This window comes from Zootermopsis nevadensis, unplaced genomic scaffold, assembly GCF_977971745.1.
Source record: "Zootermopsis nevadensis isolate Lab colony 2312 unplaced genomic scaffold, Znev_1.0 Znev_ptg000031l, whole genome shotgun sequence".
NCBI classification, from domain to species: domain Eukaryota; kingdom Metazoa; phylum Arthropoda; class Insecta; order Blattodea; family Termopsidae; genus Zootermopsis; species Zootermopsis nevadensis.
The window spans coordinates 5,771,013-5,789,121 of NW_028259163.1; the positions used below are offsets into that span (position 1 = coordinate 5,771,013).

An 18,109-nucleotide genomic window follows, 5' to 3' on the forward strand; every position below is an offset into this window, starting at 1 on the left:
GTAGCAAGAAATTCAAACGAGGCTATGGTGGGGTATGACGGAATCGACTTTTTGGCGAGAATCTGTGGTCTGGAGTGTTCAATATGGCGGTCGGATCTCTGTCGATACATTTGGCACGAACCTGGCTTCAGTCGCCGTGAAAATCAGTTCGCATTCAATTTTCTTTAAAAAGAAGTTTTATAAATTTTATACTTTCAATGCGAGTTGCAAAGATAATGCTGCAATACAATGCATTGCTGTTGAATAAAAGACTGTTCATTCCCGTTAATTTTTATGTTCATAATACAATAATCTCCAATATAATATTCGTCCTGTAAACAGCTTTTACAGCGTTACTGCCCTGAAACGCTCGTGTTCTGTTACTAAACTAGTAGTTAGTGTAAAGACCTGAGGGCAGCACTGAACGGTTACCACAATCTTATATACAAGGTCGAGACACACAGCATATCGACAACACAGGACGGTGGCGCCAGCGGCTGTGTTTAGGTTTCGAGTCGTCTTCAAGCAATTGTAACAATAAATACGTTCATGTGTCTTCCTTATTGTGAGCAACTCTGGGGTTACCATTAGTAGCTGTCAATCACAACACATACACAGACAGTGGATTCACACTCTAAGCAAAAGTGACATAACATTCAAGCGAGTGTTGTAATAAGAAGAAATACGAACTACTTATCGATGTGATGATGAAAGCAGGAAGTACATCTGAAACGTCGTAAGCTTCTATCAGACTGCACGGCGCAAATTGGTATATGACAGTAATTTTCTGGTCTATATATTGCTAAAGCATTCTTAAATATAAACAGTTATTTATGAAATATTTGATACTTTTTTGCTGAGTTATCCTTGTGGACCGTGTTCAATTTAAGTTTATGTGATTCGTGTGCATCCTTCAAAGCGTTCACCAACTGAAAGAGTTTCTTAAGTGACAGTGACAGTGAAATACTTAAAGATATCAAAAATGTCTTCTGATGTCACGTACCTGTTTTCAGTAGTGTGATACATTAATACAATTCACGCGGTGAGCTTAAAACATATAGGTTAGGTTGCATACGGCCAGATAGTTCAGAACTCCTATTTAAATGTCGCTTGATAATGGTCACTATTTTTCATTTGTTTTTGAAAGGTCATGGCTCAAGAAAAATTTAAACCACACCAAACAGAACTTTACTACGTCTATGTTTCTTAAGTTACCACTACCAACTCAACACTTTAAACTCCCTAGGATAACTACGAGTACATGTACCACGATCTCTAATAAAATATAACTATTCCTTTGAGTGTATGTACGTATTTCATACGTGTCTCTTAATAAAAGATGATTATTTTTCTAAACAGCATTAACCACATTTTCTTTGTAACGGATACATGATGACTTTTCTTTACATATGCACAGAAATTATCAATAAAGTCTGCGGATCTCAAGTTAGGGAAAATTACAGGGTTACCATATTCTTTTGTTTGCCAAATTTCTCATGCAGCCTTCTTGGTATAACACAAACATAAAAATTACCCCCTAGTCAGACGCTACTCTGACTTTATAATGAACTCGTAGTGAAAGCTTCAGATCGTACACTTTACTGACTGAGCTACCTTGCTCATCATTTATATTTTAAGTGGATATATATATATATATATCCATTCTGTAAAAGTGATTTCAGATTTGGTTTTAAATAGATGCTTCATGGATTTTAAATAAGCTAGAAACAGGTTGCTGAAATCATAACCTAAAAAAGATAGGACAAGTTTCATATTTCTGAAGAAACCTTTAATGCACGAAGAGTTGAAAGGAGTTAGGAAAAATAGAAAGAAAGGACAAAGAGAAGATTATAGGTGAGAAGTAAGAGACACTTTATTTCTGGCAGTAGAATGGGTATTTAATTGTTAAAAGGTTCCCAAGAAATTTCCGTTCGTCCTTCTGATAAGGATAAATCAAAATAAAGATGTTATAATGGTACGTAGTGACAGTTTGATAACAGAGACAGCAAAATTTTGATTTTATGATTAATAATAATGAAAGTCTAATATGGAAATTTGAGTAATTTAGTGGCCTCCGTAGCAAAGGTGAAATTTTGATAAATTTAAATCAGAAGGGTTGCATAATAAACATTCCTTAAACGGTACTGAAGAACGAACCTCATTTAAATAATTTTTAAGTTGTTGGTATATACTACAAGGAAAACATAACGCATCACTGTTACGCTGATCGAATTGTTATTGTTATGTACGAGAAATAAAATTTGTTTAGTCTGGGAATCACACAAATCATATAAACACACACGCAAAAAGCAGAGATCATGAATGTTAAATCAGGTGTAACATATAGACTTAACTAGTTGTTCCTCTTCGAATGTTCCTTCAAAGAATTCTAGAGTCTAGAAAATACTTCGTCCATAACGTAATGTAGAATGAATAAAAGTCGAGATTTCTCCAGAATATCTCGATTGATCTACTTGTTCCTGTTTATCGATTTCTTTAAAAACAAAATAAGAGCTTTGTCCGCAACATGTATGTGGGCTGCATGTTATCTCTGCTGAATGCGAAGTAAACAGATCTTTGAAACCAAATGGATGTGGGTGGGATGTACGAGGTTCTGTATGTACAATGTTTCGGCTATGTAATTTAATGAAAATAAACTTCAAAGGGACTGTTCGCTTTACAAACACAAATTGCTGACAGACTTCAAGATTTTCTAAATGCTTGCTAAAGTTCATTTGAATTATTCTTACATCACAAAATACGTTCATTCTGTCAAAGTTGGTCTAGATTGTAACGTTCGGTTCTGAAGATGGAGACAGTACGTTCCTTACCAATACTGGTATCCACCTACACGTCCACATGGTAAAAGAACTAACATTAATAACCTCAAATATCACATTGATCACTTTCATTACTTTATTATACTTTATACACACTCCCTATACAGTGACTGCAAACACATGGCGAAAATGTATCTGTGATCCCATACTTTCAGCCACTCAGGGAAGTTAACCTAAGCGGTACTCCGTTTCTTATCCGTTTTACGTAAAATCCAGGTTGATGTTTGCTTGCATTCATGTACTGTGTATTTAGTTCTGAGAGACGACACTAGGTGGCAAAACTTTCTATTTGACAGGTGATGCTGTTAAAATTTAGCCAGTTTCAGGAGCATATTTAATTTCTAATCATTTTAAAAAGAAATATTCAGTTTTCACAAGTGTTGTCACGGCCATGATAGATTTAATAAGTTTAAGTGTCGAAATCCCTGGCTTGCATTTTAGGTGTGAATTATTTCAATGCATTAACTATGATGACACTAGACTTACTTCAACTTTCTTCAAATATCCAGCAAAAACTGTTAATGAAATATTTCATTTATAAAAGTAAATAAATGTTCAATATGGCTCATTTTCTCTCAGTTACAAACATCAATCGATTAGCTATGTAGGAAAAATAATAGCTGTTAATACTGAGAACCTAATGAGAAGTATAAATACACTATGAACTAACTGTAGAATAATCATTAAATGTAAAAAATAAGCTACGTCGTGTTCCCAATATGATAATCTGTGACGAAATAATGTCTGAAATCACGAATGCAGGGATCTGAAACGTCGACTGATCCGCTGTCAGAGTGATCGGGCAGTCTAAAGAGTACAGATGCCAATCAATAGATGGCTCTGCCCTTTGAAATATCGACCTAATACTTGACTAAATTGACTATGATTTGATTCTACTTTTATTTCAAGACATTTTATCAAAGACAAATGCTAAATTTATAAACAGCGAAGCGGAAAGAATGTGAAAGGAAGTGGTTATAACCTAATTTAATGTAGTTCCTCTGCATTTGATTGGGGGAAAAATCATGTAAAACATTAGTCAAATTAGCTGGTTTCCGGGTCGAGATTTCAACTCGGGAAATACAAAGAAGATTTCTAACCTCTTAAACATGGCGTCTGGTTACTGAATTACAAAATTGTCATGTAAGTAGTTAGAAAGTAAAACTATACACGTAACGCTTATGACGTATTACGGTTTAAAAATACAAAAATATTAAATTATGCATTATAATTATATTAAAAATAACAATAAATAAATACGAACTCGGAAGATAACTAGGTTCATTCCCACATTCACAGACGCCCGCCACTGAACCGTGAGCTAGCTCAGTCATACACAATTTTACACTCTGAAGCGTATCTTCACATTATCTTCTGATCTATGAGTAAGTTTCCAAAAAAATCCCTTGCCTTGGGCGTTTACTACCATTTAACTTTATGTTCCCCTTGTTCGTGCTACATGTCTCATCACACCGGTTTCTTTTTAATTTGATCGGCCTAAAGGTATTAAATAAAAACTTTAAAGTTACTTATTATGTAATTTCTTCCATTTAAACTAATAAACTAACAAAGACATCACATAAAATGTTTCCTTATTCGTGTTTTTGTTTTGTTTTGTATATCATATTCAGGGTTTTGAAACGCAAATGGAACTGAACAACAAGAATTTTCAAACTTTGCTCTTCTCTTAAATTCGTTATTGCATTCCACGCAGGAAACTTTGTACGGCAACATCTTCAACGTACCACAAACTGAATTAAATTATTGCAAAGTAAATTCTTAATAATAACCATACAAGTTTCTTCTACAAAGAAACTTTTGTTTGTAGTTCTACATGTTACCGCTGTGGCAGAGTAAGCTCCATTGTAAACGTTTTGCCATAGACTGACAATAGATGGCTCCTAAATATGCGTTCTACACACAAGTGGTGACGTAATCCGCACAGCAGACTTTTTTTGGGGGGGGACTGTTATTTGTACCAACTGCAAATGCTTAAATGTGAAATAGAGACCATATGGAATGGGCAAATGGACAATTTAAAGAACGAAAATCATTGAAATTATCTGTAGGGAGACCAGCGTACCATAATAATATAGTAAGGTAAAATGACACACCTCTGTTTGTGGCAAATGTATTCATGGAATGATTTTAAATTCTGCGTAATTAGGTTGGTCGCATTGGGGCTCAGATACAGTTAAACATGTCGTGTTGATACAGCGCGATTTTCAAGCTTTGTGGCCAAAATATGTTATTTCGGTGTTTCTCGTACGAGTTTATAGTTACAGTTTATCAAAATTCATAGCCTGAGATTTGTGATAAGTTTTTTGAAACAGATATCCAGTGAAGACGTTGAACGTAAGTCATAATACTAAATAATTCCATTAGTATTTATGGAAGTTTTTCGATTGTGGTTATGGAGCTGCCAAGTCAGTTGCTATATGCAATGTTCGATTTAATGTTTTCATACTTTATGATAAGAAAGATAACGTTTACTATACTTTGAACTTGATTATTTGAATGTATTTTTCCTCTGTTGTTATTAGGAAGACGGTACTTTTTCTGTTGAGTTGACTTTAAAACTGGGAATAATTTCAGAATTTGCTTAAATACAAATGAAACTTATATGTAGATGGCCCGTCGCAGAACCTTACAGATGCATTACACCTTACCTCAAAGAAAACACGACGCGTCTCCATCATAAAGATATATTAGCTAACGATGTTAAACGGAGTAATGTGTGTTCATTGGGAGAATCTGAAAACAATCACGATATTTGCACTCTGGCATGTGGAATCCATTTTTACGCTCTGGTGTTCCAGACTATATCCCGTGAAGACGTCGTTGAAGTTCTGGATACTTTGCAGATGCACTTAATGGACTCTGATTGAGCAAATCTAAGGTAAGTACCCTTATATTTAGATGTCAGGAAATTTCGCAAGTACCAGACTCGAAAGATACGACGTCCCTGTAAAATGAAAATAACCTGGCGGGAAGCATTTACGTGGCGAACATATTGCTTTAAAAATATGCAAATATAATTTAAGAATTAAGATAAAACCAAGATGGCTGTCCTCTTGGTTGTATCGTTTCACTTTCCATCAACGATGACAATATTTTTATTTCGAAAAGTAAGGACTGTGAAGAACAATGATTTACTTCTGACAACCTTCTGTGACGCACCGACCACATTCATTGACCTTGGAGGGGCGTTGTCCGAATAAGTTTACACTTAACCATTGCATTACATGTTTTCCTCGGGAACAAAGTCTTCATTGTCACACAAATCCAATTTCTGAAGCTGCCATCTTGTCAAAATTGAAAGAAGAAGGTTCATATACTGACCCAACGTAATTTTAGAGACAGCAAGGAGTGTGTCCCAGTAAATAACGCGAAAGAAATACGTCTTATTGTTTGAAAAGTCATTTCATTATCATTGTTACACAAATGAAAATTCTTAAATCTCGGTCATGCAAGTTAATTTAAATTATTTGTTTACAGTAAGATATTGTAGAGACGTACTACTTCTGAGGACCTCCTGAGACTCTATATATTCATAACATGTGGAGGATGGATGTCTAATCAAATACCATAAACACATTGTTCCCTTTCTCATAGCCAAACGACTCTAAATTCTGATGAAAACTGTTCCATTAAATAAGTTTCTGTAAAAATATTTAGTAACATTTGAGGACTTTCTGGGGGTACTCTATATTCATAAACCCTAAACGGAGTGTGCCCCCCCCCCCCTCCCCCTGGAATTTTCGTATTCTTATAATTTTTCGCAGGTAAAGCATCAAATAGGTATTTAGATACGCGCACTTGTGTATAATTTTTAGTTGACTTTTGAATTAAATAACTTTTTTAACCTCTATATCGAATTCCTAAATCTATACGCAGTTCCTTGATTCCATAGACAGTTTATATACTGTAAATATAACAAAATATTACGATATATGAATCAGACAGTATCGTGAATGTACAAACAATTTTAATATTTGGCAATGATACAATAACCACATTTGCAAATAAAAAATAAATGTTTCTTTTATTTGTTGCATAAAAGTTCAAAATCAAATTTAATTTACTTTGCAGTATAGCTGCTCCTACCATCTGTTGCATAAAACTTCAACTATCTCATTCGATACGACATGTGGCTCCCAATCGATGTATCGGCGGAAATACGTACTTCACATACGAGACACGTGAGGCATTTGTTAATACAAATGGAAATTGAAATATCTATCCTTCGGAGACGTAAAGTTCGTGGAATTTTTAATCGCGGGAAGAAACGATGAAAAATTAGGAGAAACCGAGAATACATTAAAAAATGAGAAAAAAATAAACAAGATTTTCAGTTAAAAAAAGAGCTAATTCTGAATTTTAGTGAAAGTAACTTTTATGGCTTCTTCTGTTTCACCTTTGTCCTCAAAATTATACCATGAAACAAATTAACTCCTACCTTAAATATCAGCCATCGGACAGTAATTTAATGTTAAGATGTAGACTGGTTGGACTGGCAAAGTTCAGTGTAAACAACATAACGAAAATATACACAGTCTCGCCAACTAGCTAAGTTCTTAATATTCGCAATGTTACCTCTAATTCCCCACCAACTTTCTTGCCTCGAATCTCTGATTGGCTCCCCATTAAGATTCTCGACGGACGTTTTTGGCATTATGATTTCTTCCACTCTTGAACTGAAATATCTATTTCCATTTCGCCTTTCAGCTCAATGCTCAGACACTAACCACAAATGGCTGGCTGCTTAATGGGGGAATCTCACATAACTACCATTATACGATAATTTGCTGGTGTTAGCAGTTTTAAACATCGCGGTCGGATTTGGTTGATTTCATACGATGACCTTGAAACGCGAAAATGAGGAGAAGCGATATCTGTCTAATCTCTGAAACCCACTGACCAGACAAAGCTGTGGGAAATTGCTACGGACTGACGCGTAGGCTGGAGTGAAGATAGCTTAGGGATACGCCACATGCATGCGTGCGTCCTTTGTACATCTAGCCATGACGTCGTATATAACAGACGCACGTCGGTGATTCGCACACTGTGGTTCGCGAAACTACGTCATAAACGAATTATTTCAGGAGGTTTAAAAGAAAGGATTGTGACAGATTTCATCGTACAAGTATTTAACACTAACACAGATGAGAAAAAGGGTCTGAGATATCTCAAGAACACGGGTTATGTAGTAACTTCTTGTTATGACAGTGAAAAGATGTGTTATGCTTTACCAAAATTCCTGTGGCCGATATGGTGGAAAAGGGGTGATGCAATGAGTTCCCTCCTAACACAAGATAACCTAGAAAAGGTGAATACATATAGGTCTAGTTTAACAATTCTATAAATGACTGATACTGGCCTGGTGTTTATAAAGCGGTAATTCCCTACGCAAACGCAATGAGCAAAATATATATGTAGGTATTCACGTAAAATGTGCGTCATTATTATTCGATCTTAACCAAAATTGGATATTTTTTTTAGAAATGTTATTACCCCCCCCCCCCCCCAAATGTCAAATATTTTCAAAATTCATTCAGTAGCTCCCGAGTTATTAAATGCGGACAGATGGACAGACAGACGTTGCGAAGATGAGCATTTCTTTTTTGCTAATTTTTCTTGCGAAAGATCATAAAATCGCGGACTTGGACGGGGTTCGAACTTGCGATCCAGTATTTGCTATAACCTATAAGAAACATGGCAGACAGACTTACGTCATAAATAAATTTCTTATTTAAGGCCAGACCTCGGATGATGAAGAATATGTTATTAATTTATTCGTGGTTTGTTTAACAACGCTGCAAATAGCTCATTATATATTGCCAAATGTTTGAAACGTGATTAATTGGAAAGGATGTGGAAGGTCATAGCCTAATTTCAGGTACTATTCTGGTACTTGTCTAGGGGCATTAAAAAACTACCAGAAACCTGTCAGGATATCCATGCAACGAATGAAAAATGTTTTAAACATTTCTCATCGACTTGAAGCGTGCTACATGCCTCGCCAATCTCACCCAACCTGATTTCGTTGTTATAATAATATTTGGCGAAGAGTATAAGATATTATCTCCTCGTTATACATTTTTTCCGTCCTGTTCTCAAACACTCAACACGCGTATTTCTATAAACGTAAAAGACAAAGTTTTACGCCCATATAAAAACAGGTAAAATTACACTTTTGTAAAAATGTTGACCACTCATATATAAATAATTGCCTTCTAGACTGGCCGAATGGAATATAAATTTATTGTGTTGAATACCACGCATTAAGTTGAACGTTTTCATTATCATCTTATTATCTGGAGTAAAATGTAAATTAAGCCCTGAACGTCTAATTCCTAGTCGGAGGGAAGGGGGCAGTGGATATGACGATAAAACATCTGAAAGTCTACTTAAAATTATTCATTTTCAGAACTTTTTCCATCGTCTATTCTTTAAAACTCACGACGTTTCCGAGGCTGGTTCTGTCCCCGTCTTCAGGTGAGAGGTACGAGGTGCGATCGGAAAGTTTCAAGACTGCGCCTATAAAAACCCGTACACTTATCTCAGGTATTAAATTCATCCATCACCCTCGACGTAGTTCCCCTGGGAGTGAACACAACGATCCCAGCGCCGCTGCCAAGCCTGGAAGCATCCCTGGAAATCTTTCTTTGTCAGCCTGTCAAGCACCATCTGCGATTCTGCCTGAATCTCTTCTATCATCTCAAATCTCCTTACCTTTAGCTGAATTTTCATCTTTGGGAAGAGGAAGAAGTCACACGGCGAATAAGGAGGGTGCGGGATGACGGCCATGGTGTTTGAGGCCAAAAACTGCCGAACTTTGAGGGCGGTGTGCGCTGGCGCGTTGTCATGATGCGTCGCATGTGGAGTTCTTCCTTTAGAATCAGCTGACAGGTCCCATAGCCTATCCCAACAATGTCGCACAAGTCGTTGATGGTACGACGTCGATCTTCGTGAATGGCCTGCCGAATCTTCGTAACATTTTCGGGCGTTGTGCTCAAAGATGGTCGTCCAGAATGCTCGTCATCATCGACAGAGGTTCGGCCATTTTTAAAACGTGAATGCCACACAAAAGTTTGTGCACGACCCATTGCGGACTCCCCAAATGCTTGCTTTAGCATTTCATAGGTTTCCGTAGCCGTTTTGGCGAGTCTTTGGCAAAATTTGATGCACACGCCATTCCGAAATCGCAGGAGGGTCGGTGTAATGCACTAAAAACGCCCGTAACTAAGAAACAAATGCTAATTCGATGATGCCGGCTGGCACACTGATTCACTATGAATGTAGGCCACACCCCCTAGTGGCAGAAGCTCGTACTACATCCGGTTCGTCCTCTATTGACACAGTCTTGAAACTTTCCGATCGCACCTCGTACCTACTCTTAGACAAAGCTAGTCTCTGTCACCATACGCCATACACCATGAGTAATTTGTTAAGAAACTCTGAAGTTCGATTTAAACTTCACGAACAGCCGAACAAAAACTAAATTTCTCCGAAAAATTTAATCGAAAATCATCAACTTTCTAAAGCAGGGTGTTTACTTACTATAAGTATGTAGGTCGCCCACTGCTTCAACATTCAATAATTGTACTACGCCCACACAGGGTATTATTCCCTTTCGTAAGATTCTCAGAATAAACTAGGATTATATATCTTCTCAACATTCACCAGTTGGTATCTGTAATGGCACAGAGTTGCTTTGACGTTGAATTTTTAAATATTAAAATCGTTTACTGTTTAAATGTGATTCGTTCGTCATTCTTTACACCAAAAATCATGATGTTGCAAAAAAATCACTAAAATTATTTTTATACATAAAACAAATTACAAAATTATTTAAGAATCATATTTTTATACAACATTTTAAAGCCTAGTGATAACTATATGTAACGAATGATTTAATATTAAAAAAAAACTTCGCATTTATAACTTTCGTAGGATTCTCAGAATTAAAAGAAATTATTTCCCTAAACAGAGTCAGGTAAATGACTGTATTGGAGAGGAGGTGGCTGTCCATCTGAAATGTTGGCACACAGCAAAGATTACCACGCAACAACCAAGATCGAAGTGTAAGTCTGAAATTTTAATTTTTTAAATGTTATTGAGTTTCGGCTTCGAAGGGGTAAAATATTGGTAAAGTCTTATTTTTCATGTCTAAAACAACTCAAATTTCACCATACATTAATCATATCGGCGGAAGTTTTGTTCTTTAACACTTATTTTGGATGTGAGAAAATTACTCGAAGCATAAACGACAGTTACGAGCGTACGTAACTGTTGGTACGAAATTTTCGGTCACGCTATGCTGATAACATTTATCACAGGTCCCAGCTCTGGATAGCAGTTCAAGTCGTACATTCGAATCCACAGTGTGAGTTACGATACTCGGAATCAAACTGTCTTTCGCCTAAAACACTAGCCTGTAGTTAGAAAGAAAACACAGCATATACAGGGTGAGCTCAAAAGCAATTTACACTATCAAAATTATACAGATAACAAATGCTGCGTACTTAGAACTCCACACATACACCAATCGATAGAAAACATCTCAAAGTTTTGTACACATCTCACAGAGACACTGCAGATGTCGAGACGATAACACTAGACAACAAATTATAATGAGTTGTATATATCGGAAATGAAACTAATCAATTCTTATGTATTTTCGTCCGCTAAATTCGAAAATGACAATAAAAAAGCTTAATTAGTTCGCGTTTTGAGGATATTTTGTACTTTGTTAAATATCACCAATAAATTCGTGCATATGATATGCAAATGTTTAAAACTTTTCACCTATATTTTGGCCTTTCTTTTGTATTTTACCTCAGGGGCATCTCTTACCACCGCCCAGCAGTAATCAGCTCCATTTCCCCTGATAACGCCCTTCAAGATTAGAAATATCTTGGTGAAATCGTCCGCCATGTTCATCACTAACCGAACCAAAGTTATCAGGGGAAAAGTTCAAGTTAGAGTTGAGGAAATGCATTTTAAGAGACATATTGCACCCCATTTTAGTGTATGCTTTCAACAATTTCTTCTAATTCCCTATTGTTTGGGGCCCTGTTGTTTCCAAGAAAATTCCTAACAACTGACTTGAGGGATTCATATGCAATTTTCTGCTCTCCCGTCAAAATGTTCATCAACACTCAGGTTTCGTATTTGGGGACCTACGAAAACTCCTTCTTTGATTTTTGCTTCACTCAGTCGGGGAAATTTGTGAAAGAGGGACCTAAAGGCTTCTCCATTAGGGTCCATTACTTTTACAAAATTTTTCATCAGACCCAATTTAATTTGCAATGCTGGCAGTATTATTTTGCTTTGATCTACCAGTGGTTCCAAGTTCTGTCGAAGGGGCCACTGTTTAGTTTCATAATGTATATTCCTTGCACAGAAAGCAGCAATATTTTGTGTAACCCTGCTGAAGGCCTAGTATGACAGCCACCATTTTTAAATCTGCACATATACACCACTTATATTTGTCATAATTCATCCTGTTAATTAATTGTTTAATGTTATCGTATGTCTCTTTCATATGAACCGCATGAGCTATAAAGTTGTTACGCGACATTTTGTATATTTTAGTGTTACAATTGTCTCATTTAAGTACTCACAACGACGTTTTTTGCTGTTTACTACATAAGTATTCTAAGACGAAGTGAAACACAGAATCCGCACTCCACAAAACACTTGTTTGCCAAACAGAACTGAACCAATTTATTAATCATCCCTTAGGGACTTTGACTAGACCTGCAGAAAGAAATGAAACCTTCTCCACCCTTGTTCAGGCTGTTTCTGAAGTAAGTAGTCCATTACAATTCTGAAAATTACGAAAATAGAGCGAAACAGCTTGGTATGAATATCTTCGAAATGCAAAACCAATCATGCAAAATGAATGTCATTTTCGTGTTTAGCAGCTCAAAATTAGTAAAAATTGGTTACTTTCATCTCCGATATATTCTGTCTGTTGAACAGTGTAATCTAACTCGACCGAAACTTTTTGCAGTGTCCATATAAATGGAAGTTCTATGGCAGCTGTGATTCGAATTTCCTGTACCAGACGTAAATGGATACTAGGTTGGGTGCTTCCATGTAAAATTGTGTGCTTAAAGCACGATGCACAGCTTTTACATAATCATTCGTTGCTAACTGCAAAACGCATCAACTCCTCTGTTGTGGGGTAGCCATTGCCAAAACTAGTGGCATCTAGCGGTGGCCAGCAACAACAACAATAGTCCGAGTCGTTTTAAACAAAACATTAAGAGTTTTCCAATTGACTCTGGATGTGAGCTTCTAAGTACGTCGCATTTTCTATATAATTTTGAAACTGACAAGTTATTTTGTGCTCACCCTGTATAACGTCAACCAAAGATATCATATCGGCACAGGGAATGAGACATCGAGCTACAAAGTATTCCGATGAGAAATGATGTATAAGTATGGACAGTATATTTCCTTATCTGCATCCCTACATGGTTCACTTTGAATGATTAGTAGAATCAATTTCACCAGTTTTTTTTTTGCCCATATCTGTACCACACTAACGTCTTCACGTTCATGCTGGACTTTTCACAGGGACCAGCGAACAAAGTCTACGAACATACTAAATCCTTCTCCCACATAAATTGCTTCTCACGATCTTTTGTCCACAATTCTCTACCATTCTTCCATTATCCTTCTAAAATCTCTACCTACGTTCGTGTTTAAAATAGTTACGTTGATTTGGTGATGAAAAATTCAAAGGGCATACACTGTTTGCCTTTGGTATATACACAACCCATGCTAAGTAATTACAGCTATCAGGGCTTGAGGCGGCCAGCGTTATGTTTGACGCGATGTGAATGTCACCACGGTTGTGTGTGAAATGAGGCCGTGCGCATTGTGTTTGCGCAGGTCTGATACCAACCCACGGCCGACCACTTCATTCAAGAGTAAAGCGCTCTCTCTCTATCGCACACACATCCAAGAGAGATATTTTATTCGACACCATGATTCACACTTGACTTTCAAGTACTCCAAGTCACAGATAATCGCATTAATAATGTTACATGCTTTTATTTTTCATGTTTCGAATTTTCATGATCTGGGGCTCGATTCTTAAATTCTGAATAATTTCCCGTTTATCCACAAATACGTACTTCCCTAAAAATTTGAGGAAGTCACTTACACATGTCTCCAGAAGCCTTATTCCGTGAAGTAGAGTCCTTGAGAAGATGGTAGTTACTAAACTGGTCAAAAATTCCCGAATATTAAAATTAAATATATATTAATTTAACTATTGTTTGTTTTCGTAATAATAAGTGAATGTGAATTGTTTCCTGATTACTGTCCACTTAGACATAGGTTGCATTTATGACATTCTAGAGTTTCTTCACTTTGAGGAGACAATACGTATCTCCGAAACGTCGACAGTGCAGCATACACCTACACGATATCATCACCCAGACTCAGAGCCCAAAGTTCCACTGAACCGTCTGAAATACTCTATAATACGCAGACATTTTTAAAGTAAAACACTTTTAGGCGTCAAATGTAATGAAATTGTCCATACAGTTGAAATAAGAATCAAATACGTATGTACCAAAACATGTCGTTATCAAATTCAGTTGTTGACAATTTAACCACCGCTCTATAAGAACGACAAAAATATTTTTGCCCCCCCCCCCCCACCATGAACACATGTTTCGGAGTGATATATTGTCGCCATCATCAGGGCTACATCGAAGTTACAGGCACAGAATCTAGACCCAAGAGAGAATAAATGTAATAAGAGAAAATTACATAGCGAGGACCACAATATTTGTGCATTTTATTTAATATTATCAACATATTTAAAGCATAATCGTGGGATTGAAAGGGTATGTAGCACACACTGGGAGAGATGATAAATCCATAATATTATTCGGAAGATCTCAACGGAAGTGACAACTTTGAGGTAACGTAGGATTAGATTCAGCTGGCACAGAATAAGTTCTAGTAATGTGTTCTGATAAATTCTAAAATGAATTTTCAGGTTCAAAAATTGGGGGTGTAGAAATTTCTTGAACAACTGTGTGATTAAAAGGTTCTAAAAAGAATCATGTTTCATAGAATAGGTTAACGATATTATTTATTAATAAAGAAATTGTATTTAAATATCTGTGACTTATTTTATTTAGTGTTCTGTCTGACGACAAGTCCATATGAACAGGTTCCTTCCATCCTTTTCTCGGACTGGGACCTGTTCATATACGTTCTTGGCAGATGATCCAGAAGTGGTTTGCCATTGCCTTCTTCTGTGTGTGAATGGAGTAATTGTTGGGATGCCACAGAGAAACCGGGGAAGCCCGGAGGAAAACTCCGTGTTGCCTAGACCACGGCCTTGCCCAACAAAAGTTATAAATTCGGGCACCGCTGGGAATCGAACCCGAGACCCCAGGATTACAAGGCCAGCGTTCTAACCGCTAGACCACCGTGGCTATCCCTTCATTAACCGTCGTAAAACAACTTGGTTCCAAGTATATAATCTCTTTGTAGATTTTCAGTTAGCTACGTCGTTCAAAGCAATGCGTATAATATTTCATGCATATATAAAAAATCAAATCAAAATTTTCTTTCAGATTAACTCAGTACTAAGATGAGTTAAGCCATAAATGAATCCCAATCAGGAAAGTCGTTTGTGGTCTACAAATAAATATGCCTGCTAGGTTACTAAGCACTCTTGGAAAACGTTAATTTGGAAGACCAAGAAAATTATTTGTGACGTCAGTAATTCAGATTCTGTCGCCTCAAACGATAATATGATTAATGGGTAATGAATCTGAAGGGATATGTGATGCCTAGGCATTTGCCTGGAGGGACTGAAGAAAAACACGAAAACCTCTTGACCGAGTGTATAAAGTTTGTATGGATTTTAAGGTTAATGTGAAATGGAAAGTCATTGGTACGATGGTCTGAACATGTGGGTTCTACTATCTTATGTTACGCTAGCTTACAGAGAAATAATAGGATTTTTTTGTATGTAATCGAATTCTTGGCATTTCTCTATAATTAGAGTCCATCCATATCACGGAGAACTTTTCGCTGTTCTGTCGCATCTACAGAACGACGGTAAAAATAATGGAAGTGTGGTTGGGGGGGGGGGGGTAAAACCTCGTGATACGTCTTTTCCTTGAGGGTTAGGGGCGAAGGTAAAGGGTACAAGGCTTGCTCGCATTTGTGTGGAAAATGGATGAAATCAATAGTTAGGTCTGGTAGGCGACCGAGTGGTTGCCATAGTGATTCTGACGTCAGAACGACATGACGAATATTTCACACTGCGCGCAGGCGCAAAACAGTTCGAAATCTAAAGCTACCAACATTATGATGGTTTCCGCTAGACGGCACTAGTCAGATTGCAGTCAGACTAGCAAACAGGGAAGAATTATTCGATCAATCGCTTTAATACGATTAACGACTGATGGGAATATTAATCACATAGAATAATTTCATTAAGATACAAAACAATTCTAAAATAAACTCTATAAAGCCGAAGCTCGATCTAAACAACATTGTATTTCCTAAAATTTAAGACACACTTTTTCACATTTCAAAATTTCTGATTCAGTTTACAGCAAATAAAACATTAACACTTCATCAATACAAAGATTAATTAATTTTAAGCTGTTTAAATAAATAATGGCTCTTTACAGTGAGATACATAAAAACTCATAAATACAAACTGCATAGTTACTTATTGTTAAAACAGATGGTATATATAATTACCATTAGGCTTTAAAGGGCTAATGCATTGAACAGGCAATAACAACAGATGTAAAACTGTGACACATTTCAACATAATTTTACGTGAAATCAATTGTATATTTACTCATTTTATAAATACACGTTGTTTGAAATTTTATTTTGATATTTTTCAGAAAATATAACACAGATAATTTGTTTGAGAGAAGTTGTAAGATGTCTTGAACGAAATGTTGGTAATATGATATTGTTTTCTAAAAATATGAGCCAAAAGACTGAAAAACAACTAATCAGATCCTTTTCAACGAACCATGGAAGAAGCCTATGAAAATAATGTCTCCGCGGTTCGTTGAATTCAGAACACCAGAATCATACTTCAGTAGTTCTGTTAATGAAATTCCAAGTTTCAAAACATCTAACAAAAACTTTCGTCTCCTCCGAAATAAATTCAATCCTTAAGCTCGTCACTATTGCAACGATCCATTGGTTAAAATTGTTCAAGGAAATAATTGCTGTTTATTCTGATTTGTTCTACACGTCCTTCCAATCTCACTCTTCCTGATTTAATTAACATAATAATATCAGGTAAAGCATACGCAATTTTTGGGTTTCTGGATTAAAGAACGTAAGTAAAAAATTAAAATTTTTGAGAAATCAAAAATTAAAATTTTTGAGAAATCAAAAATAAACCTTTCCAGGATATGAACTAGTGAACATTTCTCGATATTTTTATTTATATCGATACATTTACTGTCACATAGGTAGTTTTGTTTTACGGAAATGTAGACAAAACGAAATGTATATAAACTGTTTTTGCATTAAAAATACATCAGTACAGGCAGAAAAACACATTTTACGTTTCATTTCCTTCTAGACTAAAAACATTTTTCTGGAATGATATTACCCCTATATACGTAAGGGTTTAACCTACAAGATGGTAACATTAACTAAGAATAGTCCATTTTGTTGTAATGTAATTTTTCTTAGAAAACCAAGGATTTTTTAAGTCCTCTGTTACTTAATGTTTATAAATCTAAATAAATTTATCAGAGCTTTGCCTACAGAGAACTTTGTTATATAAAATTTCTGTTCATCAATAATCTAAACACTCAGAGTCATATACGAGGCCAATAAACCTAACCTAAAATTTGTACTTCTAGAAATCTACCACCATCACCGCCCACTTTCCAGTGATGTGATATTTATTCTCGGTAAACCCTGAACTTATAGGTAATGGGTACTTTAGAGTTAAAAGTTTCACGACAAGGGAAATTTTCCTGCTGGAAAATGTTACAGTTACTATGGTGCAGTGTGAATGGTCTTGAGTGTCTACGTGAAAGGAATTAAATTGCGTAGAGAGAGAGAGAGCACCCGTTGCATTGTGGGAATATGCCAGTTTCTGACTTCACGATTGGTAGTTACATTTTCCTATTCAGACAGACGAACGCCACGCCTCAAACCAAAGGACTTAAGAAACTGAGCCAACATTGTTACAGGTATAAAAGTAAAACTGTTATTAAAATAATCTAGCCATGAGTTGTCATTACTATAATTAA

At 36.2% G+C, this 18,109-nt stretch overlaps 2 protein-coding genes across 4 annotated transcripts in view; one reads left to right on the plus strand and one right to left on the minus strand.

The window, feature by feature from the left end:
- dmrt93B (doublesex-Mab related 93B) overlaps positions 1–18,109 on the minus strand; it is a 152,941-nt gene that overhangs the window by 27,171 nt on the left and 107,661 nt on the right. The window lies entirely within an intron of this gene.
- The window catches only part of LOC110834441 (GTP-binding protein Di-Ras2), a 117,919-nt gene continuing 103,675 nt past the window's right edge, over positions 3,866–18,109 (plus strand). The window contains exons 1-2 of the mRNA XM_022073596.2: positions 3,866–3,962; positions 5,639–5,718. The gene's annotated coding sequence lies outside the window, so the exon portion shown is untranslated. The remainder of the gene's footprint in view (positions 3,963–5,638; positions 5,719–18,109) is intronic.